The sequence below is a fragment of the Neovison vison genome, chromosome 4 (assembly GCF_020171115.1).
Source record: "Neovison vison isolate M4711 chromosome 4, ASM_NN_V1, whole genome shotgun sequence".
Taxonomy (NCBI): domain Eukaryota; kingdom Metazoa; phylum Chordata; class Mammalia; order Carnivora; family Mustelidae; genus Neogale; species Neogale vison.
This window is the reverse complement of record NC_058094.1, coordinates 169,962,026-169,980,052: the sequence shown is the minus strand read 5'-3', so window position 1 is coordinate 169,980,052 and position 18,027 is coordinate 169,962,026.

The following is an 18,027-nucleotide window of genomic DNA, read 5'->3' as shown; positions in this document are numbered from 1 at the left end:
AATTGGTGGAGCTGCTCCAAGTGTTTCTTTTCCTTTCTCGCTTTCTTTCTAAGAAAGATCTTGAGGCTATTTCCTATTTTAAGGGAATTAATGGCATTTGAGTGACATCTCTCAGGGGTAAAGGATGAGGACTGGAGATGTTTTTGTTTTTGTTTTGTTTTGTTTTTTTGGTTTTTTATCTGTAACCCAAACTCTACATGTTAGAGTTCTAATCGTTTAGCTTCAATGCATCAAACGGCTTAAGAGCCTAAGTGCTTGCTGTTTGATAAGTAATTCCTCATCTCCTGGGACCCCGTTCTCCTTATGCATTTTAGAAAAGTTAACTAGAGACAGGGGCAAAAAAGCGTGGAATCCTTTTCAGTTTGGAGATGCTTCGTCTCAGAGCCCGCAGGAGTAACCTTTCTCCAACCTGAATTCCATGAGCCACCTTCTATGTGCCTTCAGTCACACCCAAAAGTCCACCAGTCTTATTTACTGTACAGTGAGATACAATAACTCAAACTACACAATTGAAAATTTAACAGAAGGTCATTAGCTCCAATGTCTTCTTTTATATTTAGATCACTAATGGTTGCTAAGATTTCCTACTTATGATAGAAAAATAAGACAGAAATTTAACACGATCAGCTTTAGCAAGGCTTCTGCAAAGTATTTCCTCAGTTAAATTTACTGGAGCTTGACAATTAAGGCATTGTTACTTAACCAATCATAAACCATAAAATATTCAGTGACATCTTGATGGTGATGTCCAAAATCCAGCATGTTTGGTTTCCTAAAGCAGTAAGCAACAAAACATGTTTTGCAGAAAAGAATATAGCATATGCCAAGATGGGGTAGTAATTATCGTCAGCTTTTATATTTAATGATGATAGGATGTTATTATAGCCATCATATCTAGTAACTGTCTTATAATCAAGTTTAAACATAGTCTTGGAGTAGCAGAGCCCAGCTCTGTGATTTAGCAACAATTTAAAAAAAAAAAAAAAGGGTATTTCCTGAAAGGTTATAAACATTCCAAAGGTGGAAAACAAAGTCATACAGAGGTACAATTAACACTTAGTTCTCCCCTTTAGGTTTCTCTCCTGGAGCTTAATGTCTAAAGAGAGAAAAACAGCCTCTTTTTAGTATTATAGGTACTATCATTTCTATGATTATCACATCATTTTTCTCCTCAAATTTTCCAGGGGTTTCCTGTCTCTGAGTAAAACAGGAGTCCTTACGATCGTCAATAAAGTCCTACACAATCCAGCCATTCATGAGCTCCCAGACTTCATCTTTTTCCCTCTTGCTTACCCCATGTTAGTTTCCCTGGCGCCTTGCAGTTCCCCCAAAAAGGTAAACAGGATCCTGCCTCAGGGACTTTAAGTAACTAATTACCTTGATTGGAACGTTCTTCCTCTAGATTTCTGCGTAGTTCACTTTCTCAGTTCGTTACTATCTTTGTTCAAGGACTGTCACTTTGGTTATTTAAAAGTGTGAGGTGTGGAATTTAAGAAACAAAACAGATGAACATAGAGGTAGAGAATGAAAAATAAAGTAAGATGGAAACAGAAAGGGAGGCAAACTGTAAGAGACGCTTAACTCTAGGGAACAAACTGAGGGAGCTGAGGGGTAAGGGGTGGGGAGATGGGATCGTTGGGAAATGGGCACTGAGGAGGGCACATGATTAATGAGCACTGGCTTTTATAGGCAACTGATGAATCACGAAATTCTACCCCTGACACTAATTAAAAAAAAAAAAGTAAAAATAAAAATAAATAAAAATGTGACACCACCCAGCTTCATCAGATCCTGGTCACCTGAGATCCTCTTTTCCTGCCTCATATTTCTCAGAAAGGGTGTGTTTCCCTTCTGTTACATTTCTTCCTGTGTAATTTGATAAGTTCTGTTATTAATTCAAACCTTTTTTTCTATAATACATTTTCACACCACTGCCCATAATGCACTTTAATACTACTGTAATATCAGTATCTAAATTCCAATCCAAAATAGACCTAAAACCATTATTCAGTGACAAATCATTGTATTTTTTATAAATTTCCCTTATACAGTATATAACTGCAGTGAATTTCCCTGAAATGCAGACACGCACACACACACACACACACGGTGAAATAAAAAATGAACCTCAATCATTCACAAATTTGCATCAGGGCAAATGTTACTGACTTTGCTGTTATTCTTACTTCACTTTCCCTACTTTTAAGTTTTTTTTCATTATTAAGTGAAAAATATGAGCTCATTTATTCATCTTTCTATTTCCACTTCTGTGCACTGGGCCTCGCACATAACTGGGAAACCAATCATGCTGGTTACATTAAAGAATGAATAGATTTAGTAACAGAATTATTCAGTAATTAGTAGTTAGAATAATATAAAACTTCTAAATCCATCCTTAAAAACAAGCACTCTATAATCTCTTCTGTGTGTGTCTCTAGTTCCAAATATATATATATATAAAATTAGTGTGCCTTTGAAAGCAGAAAGATCATTCACAGAAACTGATATATATATAGAGAGAGAGATATAAAGTGATATATATATATATATATCACTTTCTGTGAATGATCTTTCCGCTTTCAAAGGCACACTAATTTTTTTTTTCACTTTCTAGTTCAATTCTCCCTTAACAGTGATGTCATTAGGAACTTACCTTTCATTGTAATGATAATTTAAAGCCACATTAGGAAATCTTTCTTTACCCTAAATCCAAAATCCATACATCTCCTAGAATGACAGATATTCTCACTGGCACTTGACATGAATATACTATAGATTTTTGGAATTTAGTAACTAATCTTTAAAAAAGAATTTTATATATATATATTCTTTTTCTAAGGCCTTAAAACTAAAAGTCTGTAACAACTTTAACTTATTTCACATTTTTATCTAAACTCCCTTATACGATCTATTGGTTTTCCTGGAGTGCTTAACAAATTATCACAAACTGGATGGCTTAAAACAACAGAAATTTATTGCCTCACATTTCTGGAGACTAGAATTCCATCATTAAGGTAGCAAGAGGGTTATTTTCCTCTGAAACTTATCAGAGGAAATCCTTTCTTGCCTCTTTATAGTTTCTGATGGTTTACTTGGTATTCCTTGTCTTGTAGCTAGCTATATGACCTCAGTCTCTGTATCTGATGTCACACGGCATTCGCCTGTTATTTTCCTGTGTCCTCTTCTTAAAGAAACACCATTTATATGAAATAAAGAGACTACCTTACTCTAATATAATCCCATCTTAAATAACTTCAGGTACAGTGACCCTATTTGCAAATAAGGTCACATTTTGAAGCTCTGACAGTTAGGACTTCAACACATCTTTGGTGGAACACAACTCAACCCAAGACATAAACATTTTCCTAAAGAGGGGGGAAAAACCTGTAATACTTTTGTGTTAGGGATAAATCAAATAAGTATCTGCACTGCACTGCAATGCAATGTAGAGGTTAAGGGGATAGGCCCCCATAAAAGCATTTTACTTCTCAAAGAAGTTGTTTGCTAACAAAAGAAAAATATTTGGGGCAGTACTAATGGCAAAGAAAATGAAGCCAGAGCTATAAAATTCATGGTGCTTCCAGACAATGGTGTTCTCAAGTCAACAAGGCAGAAAAAGTGGTTTCAAAAATTAATGAAAAAACTTCCTTATAGAGGGGTTTTTAATAATGTAAAAGGAATGAGGAAAACTGGAAATATCATTGCTAAACACCGCAGTAATGAGGAGAAATAGGATATTTGCGTAGCCTTAAAGTACCTCCCTCAAATTATTATTGTGTAGTTGTAATAGATTCCAGATTTTTAAATTCTTCCCTCCAAGAATGATAGCTTAAATTTCTTGAGTCTTAGTTGCATTTAGCATCTCATTTCTAATAAATCTAGCATGGAAATGGAACACACAGGAGGATTACAGAAGAGAACCCAGCAGGTATCACCTTATAACCAAGTGATCAAGGTTAGTATCACCAACAATACATCATGTTGATATCATGCACCTTGGTATGAAGTGATAAGAAGGGTATTCTATCTCTGTGCATATTCCTTCTGAAATTCCATAACCTCAGGCTAGTGATGAGAAAATACCAGATAAACCCAAATTATGGGACATCCTACAAAACAAACGATCCAGTGCTCTTCAAAAGTGTCAAGTTCTTTATGAAAAAGAACTATACTGGAGACTAAGGAGACTTGGCAACAGAAATTCAACACAGCACTCCGGAACCAATCTTGAAACAGAAAAATGGCATCCTTGGAAAAATAGCTGAAATCCAGGTAAAAGCTAAAGGTTGTACAAATGTTAATTTTTTTATTCTATGGTTATTTAATATTTTAACTTCTGGGGAAGGAGAGTAAAAGGTACACAGGAATGTTTCTATGAAGTATTTGTAGCTCTTCTACAAATCTAAAATTTCAGAGTAAGAAAGGTTTTTAAAAATAGAAGAATGGACCAAGACTTCCAACAATGTCACTATAAGTCAAAGAATCCTTTCCTTAAAAAAAAAAAAAAAAGTGGAAAAATATCAAAATATATTCATTTCAGGACTCTGGAGTTTGACCAAAAGCAATGAGTTGAGAAGTGTTTACAAATGAAAACACTCTGCTAGATCTCTGGGTAACAACAGTGCCAGTTTGCAATGCCATTCTGCTTCTCCTTGCAGCCTACCTCCAGATCCATCAGCTCAGTAGTTGTCCTGGGCCAGCACTGGCTGGAAAACTCAGCCGTTTCACTGATAGAGGGTAAGATCTGATTCTGAGCACAGGGTGAAGTCAAATGCCCAGCAATGCTTATGATGAAAGCAGCCAACTTGGTTGGAAACAAATGATAACACCTGCAGCTCTGCTCCCATGAGGCTTCAGTCCTATTTGGAGAAAGCAATGGGTGACCTATAAATGTGAGAGAAGACCCTATGAGTAAGACATGCATAGAAAGAGTATATAGCTCTGCACAAATCCCTGGCTGACTCAGAAACTACACACATGTTCATGGGAGACTCAAGGGCATGGTGGAAAGCCAAAACTGGGAGTCTTGAAAATTGCTGGACCTTTGAATATATTTTTCTACCTCCACAAAATTATAATATTAAAGGATTATCAAAGCTCTACAGGTTCAAGGTGTTTGAGCATAGTCTTTGCCCAAATCATTGGTTGATAATGAACATACAGACAAAAGAGCAACCCCCTAGAAAGCTAGAAAGGCATGAAGGGAGGAACAGGGAGGAAGGTGGGAGGAAAGAAGGAAGATAAATATGGTAAAGAGACATGAGCAGCTGTATACAGCAAAGATGATGGATTCCACCGGTAAAGTACAGACAGGATAAAAACAGCACACAGCACTTATTGAAAAAAGTAAGTCAGGAGAACAGGAAAGGCTCAATGGGTAAAGTCTGTAACTTTGATCTCGGGGTTATTAGTTTGAGCCCCACATTGGGTGTAAAGATTACTTAAAAAAATCTTAAAAGAAAAAAGAAATCAAAATCCAGATTTGCTATATTATATAAAAATGTATGCTTTTAACAAAAACTTGAGTCATGTGATTTTATATTTTTAAAATATGTGAAAACAAATAAAGCCTATAGGAACTGATCCTGAATAAACCTAGATGTTGGATTTATTAAAGACTGCTACAAAATAGTTACAAAGTAGCTATTACAAACATGTTTTTAACAATAAAGAAAACCATGTTATATAAAGAATATGTGACAACAATGATTAAGGAAATATGGAAATTCAGTGGACAAATAGAAACTATGAATGATAACCAAATGGAAAATTCAGGAATGAAAAGTAGAACATCTGAAATAACTCACAAACTGGACACTAAAGAACATGAAATGGTAAAAAAAAATTAATCCCCTTCATTTTATGACTCACAGTTCCTTGAAAGCTAGTCTGCAAGAACTTAGTCCCATATTATGCTTTTATTTTAACCCTCACCTCATTTCAGGATAAAGTGGCAGAGAGTGTAAAAAACACACATATCACGCTTGTGCACACACGCGTGTGTGTGCCCCCAAACACACTGAGAATGACAACAACCAACCTCAACCAACAAATAAAAACTTGAAGGACTCAAATAAGTTGAGAGAAAGTGTGGCTAATTTATAAAAATTAAAGAAGAGAAAAGGCAGTGACAGAGATAGGGAGGGACTAATATTAATTACACAATTACATTTTAAAATCACATGCTTTGAGGGCACCTGAGTGGCTCTGTCGGTTTAGTGTTCCACTCTTGATTTTGGCTCAGGTCATGATCTCAGGGTTGTGAGATCAAGCCCCTTGTCGGACTTCCTGCTGCATATGGAACCTGCTTGAGATTTTCTATCTCCTTTTCCATCAGCCCCTCCCTTCCATCTATCTCTTCCTCTCTAATAAGGAAGAAGATCACATGCTATAATATATTAAAATACTGAACATAAAGCCTTTTGTGGCCATTTTTTAAAGGAAGTTTATTTTCTTTTTTTAAGGAGACTTAAAGAATAACAAAGTGAAAGGCTTTGGTGAACTAAGGCAGAAAACTGACATAATAGATTTGCCAGAGGAGGAGCAAGATGGAAGAGGGGTAGGAGACCTAAATTTCATCTGGTCCCAGGAATTCAGCTAGCTATCAAACCATTCTGAACACCTACAAACTCAACAGGAGATCAAAGGAAAGAATAGCAGCAATTTTATGAACAGAAAAGCTAACACTTACTGGAAGGTAGGCTATGCAGAGTAGTGAATCTGAGGCAATATATACAGGAAGATAGACCATGGACCATGGTGAGAGGACACCTCTGTCAGCCGGCTCCTGGCAAGAGATAGAGCTGCAGAGTACAAAATCAGAACTTCTAGAAGTCTGTTCCACTGAGGAACGTTGCTCCAGTGGCTAAGCTGGGGGTAGAAACCTCGCTGGGACAGTGCAGTTTCAGGACCCATGGAGTCACAAAAAGACCAAGAATGTTGGAATGCAGTAGAGCTCCCAGGTATCAGAGCAGGGAATCCAGCTGCAGACGAACTGAGAAGTGGGCTCTTAGCTCCGGATTACTTTAAACTGTGATCTGAGGCACAGTCAGACCACTGCTTCTCAAGCAGGGACCCCACAAGTGGCAGATCTGGGGAGACCCCCTCCTTCCTCCTCTGGGAGAAGCAGCCTGGGAGCACTGCAAGAATCTGCTGGGCTTGGAGACTCCAAACGGGGCTGTGTGCCATAGATAGAAATGCTCAATCATGGGCTGGGTGAGAACAGAGTGCAGCCAGAGACCAGGGAGACGGGAGTGACTGACTGCTTTTCTCTGAGCATGTACTGAGGAGTGCGACCCTGAGTTCTCAGTTCCTACTGGGCTGGAGATTGGGAGGCCGCCATTTTCATTCCCGTCCTCCAAAGCTGTATGGAAAGCATTCAGGGAAGAAAAGCTCCTGAGAGCAAACCCGATCAGATTGCTTAGCCCAGCCCCTGGCAAGGGCAGTGCAATTCCGACTCAGGCAAAAACCTTTGAAAGTCACCACAACAGGCCTCTCCTCTAAAAGATCAGCAAGAACATCCAGCCAATACCAAGTTCGCCAAGAAATGAGAACAGTGGGACTCCACAGCTAGGGGAAAAACAACACCTAGAATTCACAGCTTTTCCCCCATGATTCCTTAGTCTTTCAAAGTTAAAATTTTTTAATTTTATTTTTCCTTATTCTATTTTTTTTTAATTTTTCCTCTTTCCTATTTTAACATTTTTAACTATTTTATCAATTACTTTTCAAAAATCTTTTTAAATTTTCATTGTTAAAGACATATTCTATCCCTTCATTGTATTTAACCTTTTTTTTTTGTATACATATTGCCTTTCTTTCTTTAAAATTTTGGGATACAGTTTCTTTTAATCAAAATATATCCTAAATCTAGCACATGGTTTTGTTCTAGTCTCCAGCCTGATCACATTCTTTTCTCTTTTTTTTTCTTTTTTCAACTAACTTATCATATCAATTCCTTTTTTAGAATAATTTTTAATTTTCATCTTAACAGTCATATTCCACCCCATCATCATGTTTCCCCGTGTGTGTGTGTGTGTGTGTGTGTGTGTGTGTATAGATAGATATAGAGATAGAGATATGTAAGTTTTTTATTACTTTGAAATTTTGGAAGTAGTTTCTTCTAACAGACCAAAATACACACAAAATTAAGTGTGTGGCTCTCTTCTATTCATCAGTCTAAAATGTATATATATTTTTTTTTTCTTTTTTTCTTCCTTTCTTCCCCCTGGTTTCAGGTCTTTTCTGATTTGGTTAGTGTATATTTTTCTGGAGTCATAGCTGCCCTTTTAGTATTTTGTTCTCTCACTCATCTATTGCTATCTGGATAAAATGACAAGGAGGAAAAACTAACCACCAAAAAAAAAAAAAAAAAAGGATGAGGCAGTACAGATGGCTACAGACCTAATCAATACAGACATTAGTAAGATGTTAGAACTAGAATGCAGAATGATGATTATCAAGGTGCTAGCTGGGCTCGAAAAAAGAATGGAAGATACTAGAGAATCCCTTTCTGGATAAATAAAAGAACTAAAATCTAACCAAGTTGAAATAAAAAATCTATTGATGGGGTGCAATCAAAAATGGAGGCTCTCTTTGCTAGAATAAATGTGGCAGAAGAGAGAATTAGTGATATAGAAGACCAAATGACAGAGAATAAAGAAGCTAAGCAAAAGAGAGACAAACAACTACTGGACTATGAGGGGAGAATTCGAGAGATAGGTGATACCATGAGATGAAACAATATTAGAATAATTGGGTTCCCAGAAGAAGAAAGAAAGAAAGATGGAGGTAGAAAGCATATTGGAGCAAATTATAGCAGGGAATTTCCCTAAGTTGGCAAAGGGAACAAGCATCAAAATCCAGGAGGCACAGAGAATCCCCCTCAAAACCAATACAAGTAGGTCCACACCCTGTCATCTAATAATAACACTTACAATTCTCAGAGACAAATAGAAAATCCTGAAAGCAGCTTGGGACAAAAGGTCTGTTACACAGAACAGTAGAAATATTAGATTGGCAGCAGACTTAACCACAGAGACCTGGCAGCCCAGAAAGGACTGGCATGATGTATTCAGAGCACAAAATCAGAAAAATATGCAGCCAAGAATACTATATCCAGCTAGGCAATCATTGAAAATAGAAGAAGAGATAAAAAGTTTCCAGGACAAACAAAAATTAAAAGAATTTTCAAACACCAAACCAGCCCTACAGGAAATATTAAAAGGGGTCCTTTAAGCAAAGAGAGAGCCTAAAAGTAACAGACTAGAAAGAAACAGAGACACTATACAGTAATAGTCATCTTACAGGCAATTCAATAGCATTAAATTAATATCTTTCAGTAGTTACCCTGAATGTAAATAGACTAAATGTTCCCATAAAAAGACACAGGGAATCAGAATGCATAACAAAACAAGAATCACCAATATGCTGTCTGCAAGAAACTCATTTTAGACCCAAAGACACCTCTAGATTTAAAGTGAGGGGGTAGAAAACAATTTACCATGCTAATGGACATCAAAAGAAAGCTTTGTTGACAATCTTTATGCCAGATAAATTACATTTTAAGCCAAAGACTATAAAAAGAGCTGAGGAAGGACACTGTATCATACTTAAAGGGTTTGTCCAACAAGAAAAGCTAACAATTTTAAATATCTATACCCCTAACATGGGAGCAGCCAATTATATAAACCAATTAATAACCAAATCAAAGAAATAGATTAAAAATAATAAAGTAATAGTAGAGGACTTTAACATCCCCCTCACTGAAGTGGACAGCTCATTCAAGCAAAAGATCAACAAGGAAATAAAGGCTTTAAATGACACATTGGACAAGATGAACATCACAGATATATTTAGAACATTCTATCCCAAAGCAACAGAATATACATTCTTCTCTAGTGTACATGGAACATTCTCCAGAATAGATCACATCCTAAGTCACAAAGCAGGTCTCAACTGTACCAAAAGACTGGGATCACTCCCTGCATATTTTCACACCACAGTGCCTTGAAACTAGAACCCAACCACAAAAGGAAAGTTGGAAAGAACTCAAGTACATGGAGGCTAAAAAGCATCCTACTAAAGAATGAATGAGTTAACCAGGAAATTAAAGAAAAATTTTTAAAAAATTTATAGAAACAAATGAAAATGAAAACATAACAGTTCAATATCTTTGGGATGTAGCAAAAACGATCCTAAGAGGAAAGTATATAGAAATATAAGGTTTTTTCAAGAAACAAGAAAGGTCTCAAATACACAATTAAACCCTTCAATTAGAGGAGCTAGAGAAAGAACAGCAAAGAAAGCTTAAACCCAGCAGGAGAAGAGAAATAATAATCAGAGCAGAAATCAATGAGATAGAAACCAAAAGAACAGTAGAACTGATCAACAAAACTAGGACCTGATTCCTTGAAAGAATTAATAAGATTTATAAGCCCCTAGACAGACTTATCAAAAAGTAAAGAGAAAGGACCCAAATTAATACAATCATGAATGAAAGAGGAGAGATCACAATCAACACCAAGTAAATAAAAACAATTATAAGAACATATTATGAGTAACTATATGCCAGAAAATATGACAATCTAGAAGAAATGGATGCATGCCTAGGGAGAATGTAAACTACCAAAACTGAACCAGGAAGAAAGAAAACCTGAACAGACCCATAACCAGTAAGGAAATTGAAGCACTAATCAGAAATCTCCCAACAAGCAAGAGTCCAGGGCTAGATGGCTTTCCAAGGGAATTCTACCAAACATTTAAAGGAGAATTAATACCTATTCTCCTGAAACTGTTCCAAAAAATAGAAATGGAAGGAAAACTTCCAAACTTTATGAGACCAGCATTACCTTGATCCCAAAACCAGACAAAGACTCCATCAAAAAGAAGAATTACAGACCAATACCCTGATGAACATGGATGCAAAAATTCTCACCAAAACACTAGCCAATAGGAGCCAACAGTACATTAAAAGGATTATTTACCATGACCAAGAGGGATTTATTCCTGTGCTGCAAGTTTGATTCAACATCTGCAAATCAATTAATAGGATACAATACATTAATGAAAGAATAAGAATCCCAAGATACTCTCCATAGATGCTGAAAAAGCATTTGACAAAGTACAGCATCCTTTCTTGATCAAAACTCTTCACAGTGTAGCCATACAGGATACATACCACAATATCATCAAAGCCATCTATAAAAAACCCACAAGGAATATCATTCTCAATGGGGAAAAACTGAGAGCTTTTCCCCTAAGGTCAGGAACTCAGCAGGGCCATCCACTTTCACCACTGCTATTCAACAGTGTACTAGAAGTCCTAGCCCCAGCAATCTGACAGCAAAAAGAAATAAAAGGTATTCAAATTGTTAAAAAAGAAGTCAAACCCTTACTCTTTACAGAAGATATACTTTATTTGGAAAACCTAAAAGATTCCACCCCAAAACTGCTAGAACTCATACAGGAGTTCATACAGGAATGAACAGTACAGGAATTCAGTAAAGTGTCAGGATATAAAATCAATGCACAGAAATTAGTTGTATTTCTATACACCAATAACAAGACAGAAGAAATAGAAATTAAGGAGTTGATCCCATTTACAATTACACCCAAAACCATAAGATACCCGGGAATAAATCTAACCAAAGAAGCAAAGAATCTGTACTCAGAAAACTATAGAATACTCATGAAAGAAATTGAGGAAGACACAAATAGAAAAACGTTCCATAAACCAGCAACAAATTAAGCCAACCCCACGCACAAGAAGGGATATAATCTAGATTAGAGCAGAGATCAATGAGATAGAAACAAGAAATACAGTAGAACACATCAATGAAACTAGAAACTGGTTCTTTGAAAGAATCAATAAGATCAATAAACCATTGGCCAAACTAATCCAAAAGAAAATAGAAAGGACCCAAATTAATAAAATTATGAATGAAAGGGGAGAGATCACAACTAATACCAAGGAAATAGAGACAATCATCAGAAATTATTCAACAGTTATATGCCAATAAGTTAAAAAACCTAGAAGAAATGGATGCATTCCTGGAAACCCATAAACATTTAAGACCAAACCAGGAAGAAATTGATAACCTGAATAGACCAATATCTAGTAACAAGATTGAAGCAGTGATCAAAAACCTCCCCAAAAACAAGAGTCCAGGACCTTATGGATTCCCTGGGGAATTCTACCAAAAGTTCAAAGAAGAAATACCTATTCTCCTGTAGCTCTTTCAAAAAGTAGAAACAGAAGGAAAACTTCCAGACTCTTTCTATGAAGTCAACATACCCTGATCCCAAAGCCAGGCAAAGACCCCATCAAAAAGGAGAATTTTGGACCAACATCCCTAATGAATATGAATGCCAAGATTTTCAACAAGTTCCTAGCTAATAGGATCCAACAGTACATTAAAAAGATTATTGAGGGGCCCCTGGGTGGCTCAGGGGGTTAGGCCTCTGCCTTTGGCTCAGGTCAAAATCTCAGAGTCCTGGGATCAAGCCCTGCATTTGGCTTTCTGCTCAACAGGGAGTCTGCTTCCCACACCCCCCTCGTCTGCCTCTTTTGATCTCTGTCAAATAAATAAATAAAATCTTAAAAAAAAAAAAAGAATATCCACCATGACCAGGTGGTATTTAACCCTGGGATGCAAGGGTAGTTCAACATTTGCAAATCAATGTGATAGAACAAATCAACAAGAGAAGAGAGAAGGACCACATGGTCCTCTCAATTGATGCAGAAAAAGCATTTGACAAAATACAGCATCCATTTCTGATTAAAACTCTTCAGAGTATAGGGATAGAGGGAACATTCTTCAACTTCATAAAATCTATCTATGAAAAACCCACAGCGAATATCATTCTCAATGGGGAAAAGCTGACAGTCTTCCCTTTGAGATCAGGAACATGACAAGGATGCCCACTCTCGCCACTCTTGTTCAACATAGTACTAGAAGTCCTAACAACAGCAATCAGACAGCAAAAAGAAAACAAAGGTATTCAAATTGGCAAAGAAGTCAAACTCTCTCTTTGCAGATGACATGATACTTTATATGGAAAACCCAAAAGACTCCACCCCAAACTACTAGAACTCATGCAGCAATTCTGTAATGTGGCAGGATAGAAAATCGATGTACAGAAATCAGTTGCTTTCTTATACACTAACAATGAAAGTATAGAAAGGGCTATTAGATAATCGATTCCATTTACTATAGCACCAAGAACCATAAGATACCTGGGAATAAATCTAACCAAAGAGGTAAAGGATCTGTACTTGAGGAACTACAGAACACTCATGAAAGAAATTGAAGACAACACAAAAAGATGGTAAAGCACTCCATGCTCATGGATCAGAAGAATAAACATTGTTAAATTGTCTATACTGCCTAGAGCAATCTATACTTTCAATGCCATCCCAATCAAAATTCCACCAGCATTTTTCAAAGTGCTAGAACAAAAAACCCTAAAATTTGTATGGAACCAGAAGAGACCCGGCATTGCTAAGGAAATGTTGAAAAAGAAAAACATAACTGGGGGGCATCATGTTGCCTGACCTCAAGCTTTACTATAAACTGTGATCACCAAGACAGCATGATACTGTCACAAAAACAGACAGACAGACCAGTGGGCCAGATTAGAGAGCCCAGATATGGACCCATAACTCTATGGTCAAATAATCTTTGACAAAGCAGGAAAAAATATCCAGTGGCAAAAAGTCTCTTCAATAAATGGTGCTGGGAAAATTGGACAGTTAGGTGGAGAAGAATGAAACTTAACCATTCTCTTATACCATACACAAAGATAAACTCGAAATGAGGCAGAAATTTATCAAAACCCTAGAGGAGAACATAGGCAGTAACCTCTTCAACATAGGCCACAGAAACTTCTGTCAAGACATGTCTCCAAATGCAAAGGAAACAAAAGTGAAAATGAACTTTTGGGACTTCATCAAGATCAAAAGTTTCTTCACAGCAAAGGAAACAGTCAACAAAACAAAGAGACAACCCATGGAATGGGAGAAGATATCCACAAATGACAGTACAGACAAAGGGCTCATATCCAAGATCTAGAAAGAACTCCTCAAACTCAACACTCAAAAAACAGATCATCATGTCAAAAAAAAAAAAAACAGATTATCTTGTCAGAAGACATGAAGAGACACTCCTTCAAAGAAGACATAAAAATGGCTAACAGACACATGAAAAAATTTTCATCATCAGTAGCAATCAGGGAGATTCAAACCAAAACCACATTGAGATACCACTTACATAAGTTAGAATGGCCAAAATTAATAGGATAGGAAACAATAAGTGTTGGAGAGGATGTGGAGAAAGGGGAACCCTCTTACACTGTTGATGGGAATGCAAGTTGGTGCCACCACTTTGGAAAACAGTGTGGAGATTCCTTAAGAAATTAAAAATAGGGCTACCCTATGACCCTGCAATTGCACTACTGGGTATTTACCCCAAAGATACAGATGTAGTGAAAGGAAGGGCCATCTGTACCCCAATGTTCATAGCAGCAATGGCCATAGTCGCCAAACTGTATAAAGAGTCAAGATGCCCTTCAACAGACAAATGGATAAAGAAGATACAGTGCATATATACAATGGAGTATTGTGCCTCCATCAGAAAGGATGAATACCCAATTTTAGTATCAACATGGACTGGGAGAGATTATGCTGAGTGAAATAAGTCAAGCAAAGAGGGTCAGTTATCATATGGTTTCACTTGAGCATAAGGAATAACATGGAGAAAATTGGGTAAAGGAGAAGTGAGTTGGGGGAAATTGGAGAGGGAGATGAACCATGAGAGACTGTGGACTCTGAGAAACAAACTGAGGGTTTTGGAAGGGAGAGAAGTGGGAGGTTGGGAGAGCCTAATGGTGGGTATTAAGGAAGGCATGTATTGCATGGAGCACTGGGTATGGTGCATAAACAATAAATCTTGGAACACTGAAAAAATAAAATTTAAAAAAAGAAAGAAAACCCTTTCATGCTCATGGATTGGAAAAACAAATATTGTGAAAATGTCTATGCTACCCAGAACAATCTATACATTTAAAGCAATCTCTATCAAAATACCGTTAACTTTTTCAAAGAAATGAACAAATTATCCTAAAATTTGTATGGAACCATGAAAGACCCTGAATAGCCAGAAGAATGTTGAAAAAGAAAAACAAATCTGGTGGGATCACAATTCTGGACTTCAAGTTCTATTACAAAGCTGTAAGCATTAAGATAGTATGGTAGTGGCACAAAAACAGACATAGATCAATGGAACAGGATAGAGAGCCCAGAAATGCACCCTCAACTCTACAGTCAACTAATCTTTTGACAAAGCAGGAAAGAATGTCCAATGGAAAAAGACAGCCTCTTCAACAAATGCTGTTGGGAAAATTGGACAGCCACACACAGAAGGATGAAACTGGACCATTTCCTTACACCACACACAAAAATAGACTCAAAATGAATGAAAGACCTCAGTGGGAGACAGGAATCCATCAAAACCCTTGAGGAGAACACAGGCAAGAACTTCTGTTACCTCGGCCACAGCAACTTCTTCCTAGAAACATTGCCAAATGCAAGGGAAGCAAAGGCAAAGATGAACTATTGGGACTTCATCAAAATCAAAAGCTTTTGCACAGCAAAGGAAACAGTCAACAAAACCAAAACAACTGACAGAATGGGAGAAGATATTTGCAAATGACATATCAGATAAAGGGTTAGTATCCAAATCTATTAAAAGCTTATCAAACTCAACAACCAATGAACAAATAATCCAATCAAGAAATGAGCAGAAGACATTAACAGCCATTTCCACAAAGAAGACATCCAAATGGCCAACAGACACCTGAAAAAGTGCTCAAAATCACTGAGCATCAGGCAAATACAAATAAAAACCACAGTGAGATACTACCCACAACAATCAGAATGGCTAAAATTAACAAGCCAGATAATGACTGATGTTGGCAAGGATGAGGAGAAAGGGGCACCCTCCTACACTGTTGGTGGAAATGCAAGCTGGTACAGTTACTCTGGAAAACACCATGGAGGTTCTTCAAAAAGTTGAAAATAGAGCTATGCTACAACCCAGCAACTCCTCTATTAGGTATTTACCCTAAATATACAAATGTAGTGATCTGAAGGGGCATGTGCACCCAAATTTTATAGCAGCAATGTCCATAATAGTCAAACTATGGCAAGAGCCTAGATGTCCATCACAGAAAAATGGATACAGAAGCTACTTTACATATATGTGTGTGTGCGTGCGTGTGTGTATATATACACCATCAACGTGTGCAACCATTAAAAAAAAAAAAAAAAAAAAAACTTTTTCCATTTGCAATGACGTAGCTGGAACTAGAGGGTATTGTGCTAAGTGAAATAAGTCAATCAGAAAGAGACAATTAGGGACGCCTGGGTGGCTCAGTTGGTTGGACGACTGCCTTCGGCTCAGGGCGTGATCCTGGAGTCCCGGGATCGAGTCCCACATCAGGCTCCCAGCTCCATGGGCAGTCTGCTTCGCTCTCTGACCTTCTCCTCGCTCATGCTCTCTCTCACTGTCTCTCTCTCTCAAATAAATAAATAAAATCTTTAAAAAAAAAAAAAAAAAAGAGACAATTAGCATATGGTCTCACTGATATGAGGAATTTGAGAAACAAGACAGAGGGTCACAGGGGAATGGAGGGAAAAAATGAAACAAGATAGAACCAGAGAAGGAGACAAACCATAAGGACCACAATCTCAGGAAAAAACTGAGGGTTGCTGGAAGGGACAGGGGTGGGAGGGATAGAGTGATTAGGGGATGAACATTGGGGAGGGTATGTGCTATGCTGAGTGCTGTGAATTATGTAAGACTAATGAATCACAGACCTGTACCCCTGAAACAAATAAAACAAATAATACATTATATGTTAATTAAAAAAAAAAGATTTGCCACAAGTAAACCTTCCCTTCTTTTATCATTGTGCAATACTAGGACCTAACTGTATCTTGATTTTCATTAAATGCATTATAATAAGGCAACAAATAGATGAATTCAATTTCATGTCATCACTTAATACATGTAGAGACATTTTACTGTCAGTGTGGGATGCTAACAGCTGAAAAATGGAAATCTTAGTAGTTCTTTGTTTTCTTTTACTCTTGTTTCTTTTGTGTCTTTGTTCACTACTTTGACTTCTAAAATTTTAAAACAACCTTTTCACGACCCAATTGAGTTTCACTCTAGCTTATCCTGAGATTTTGACTAATTTAATAACACACCCTGCTATAAAATCAATTTGAATTAATGCCAAACAAATCACTAAAGCAATGCTGTCTGTTGCCTTAATTATTTCTATATGAATTGTTTCAGTTTGGTATTTCATCTTGTCCCCTAAATGACTTGCTACTACAGTCTTTTTTCAAAAATCATTTTTTGTGCTTTTAAAGTCAATTCATTGCTTAAAATCTCATCTTCACTTACATGTGAACAGAATCCTAATCCAAAAATTCTTTTCATCTTTCAAAATCTTCAAATGAAGCTATGTTCCCTCAAATTTAGCTTCAAGCAAGACAAGAAGTGTTGAGTCAAAGCCCAGACACTTGTTCTCCATAAATTCTCACAGGTTCAAGTAATCTTTTTTTTAGATTTTATTTATTTATTTGGGGGAGAGAAAGGGAGAGGGAGAGAAAGAGAAAGAGAGAGAGATATGAGGAGCAGGGGGAGGGGCTGAAGGAGAAGCAGGCTTCCTGCTGAGCAGGGAAACCCCCCTATGTGGGGCTCCCTCCCAGGACCCTGGGATCATAACCTGAGCTGAAGGTAGATGCTTAACCAGCTGAGCCACCCAGGCGCCCAGTTTCAAGTAATCTCATGCAGGCTGAAATTATTTCATCTGGCAGGGACAAATTGGCCTTTGCAGTTTATTTTCTTTCTAAAAATGAAACAACTTTAGCTTGGGCCAAAATAGCAAGCAAATGTTCTATTGTTCTGTTAAACTCATTTTTAACAGTATTTCAGAGGTGAGTAGGGATATGAGGTT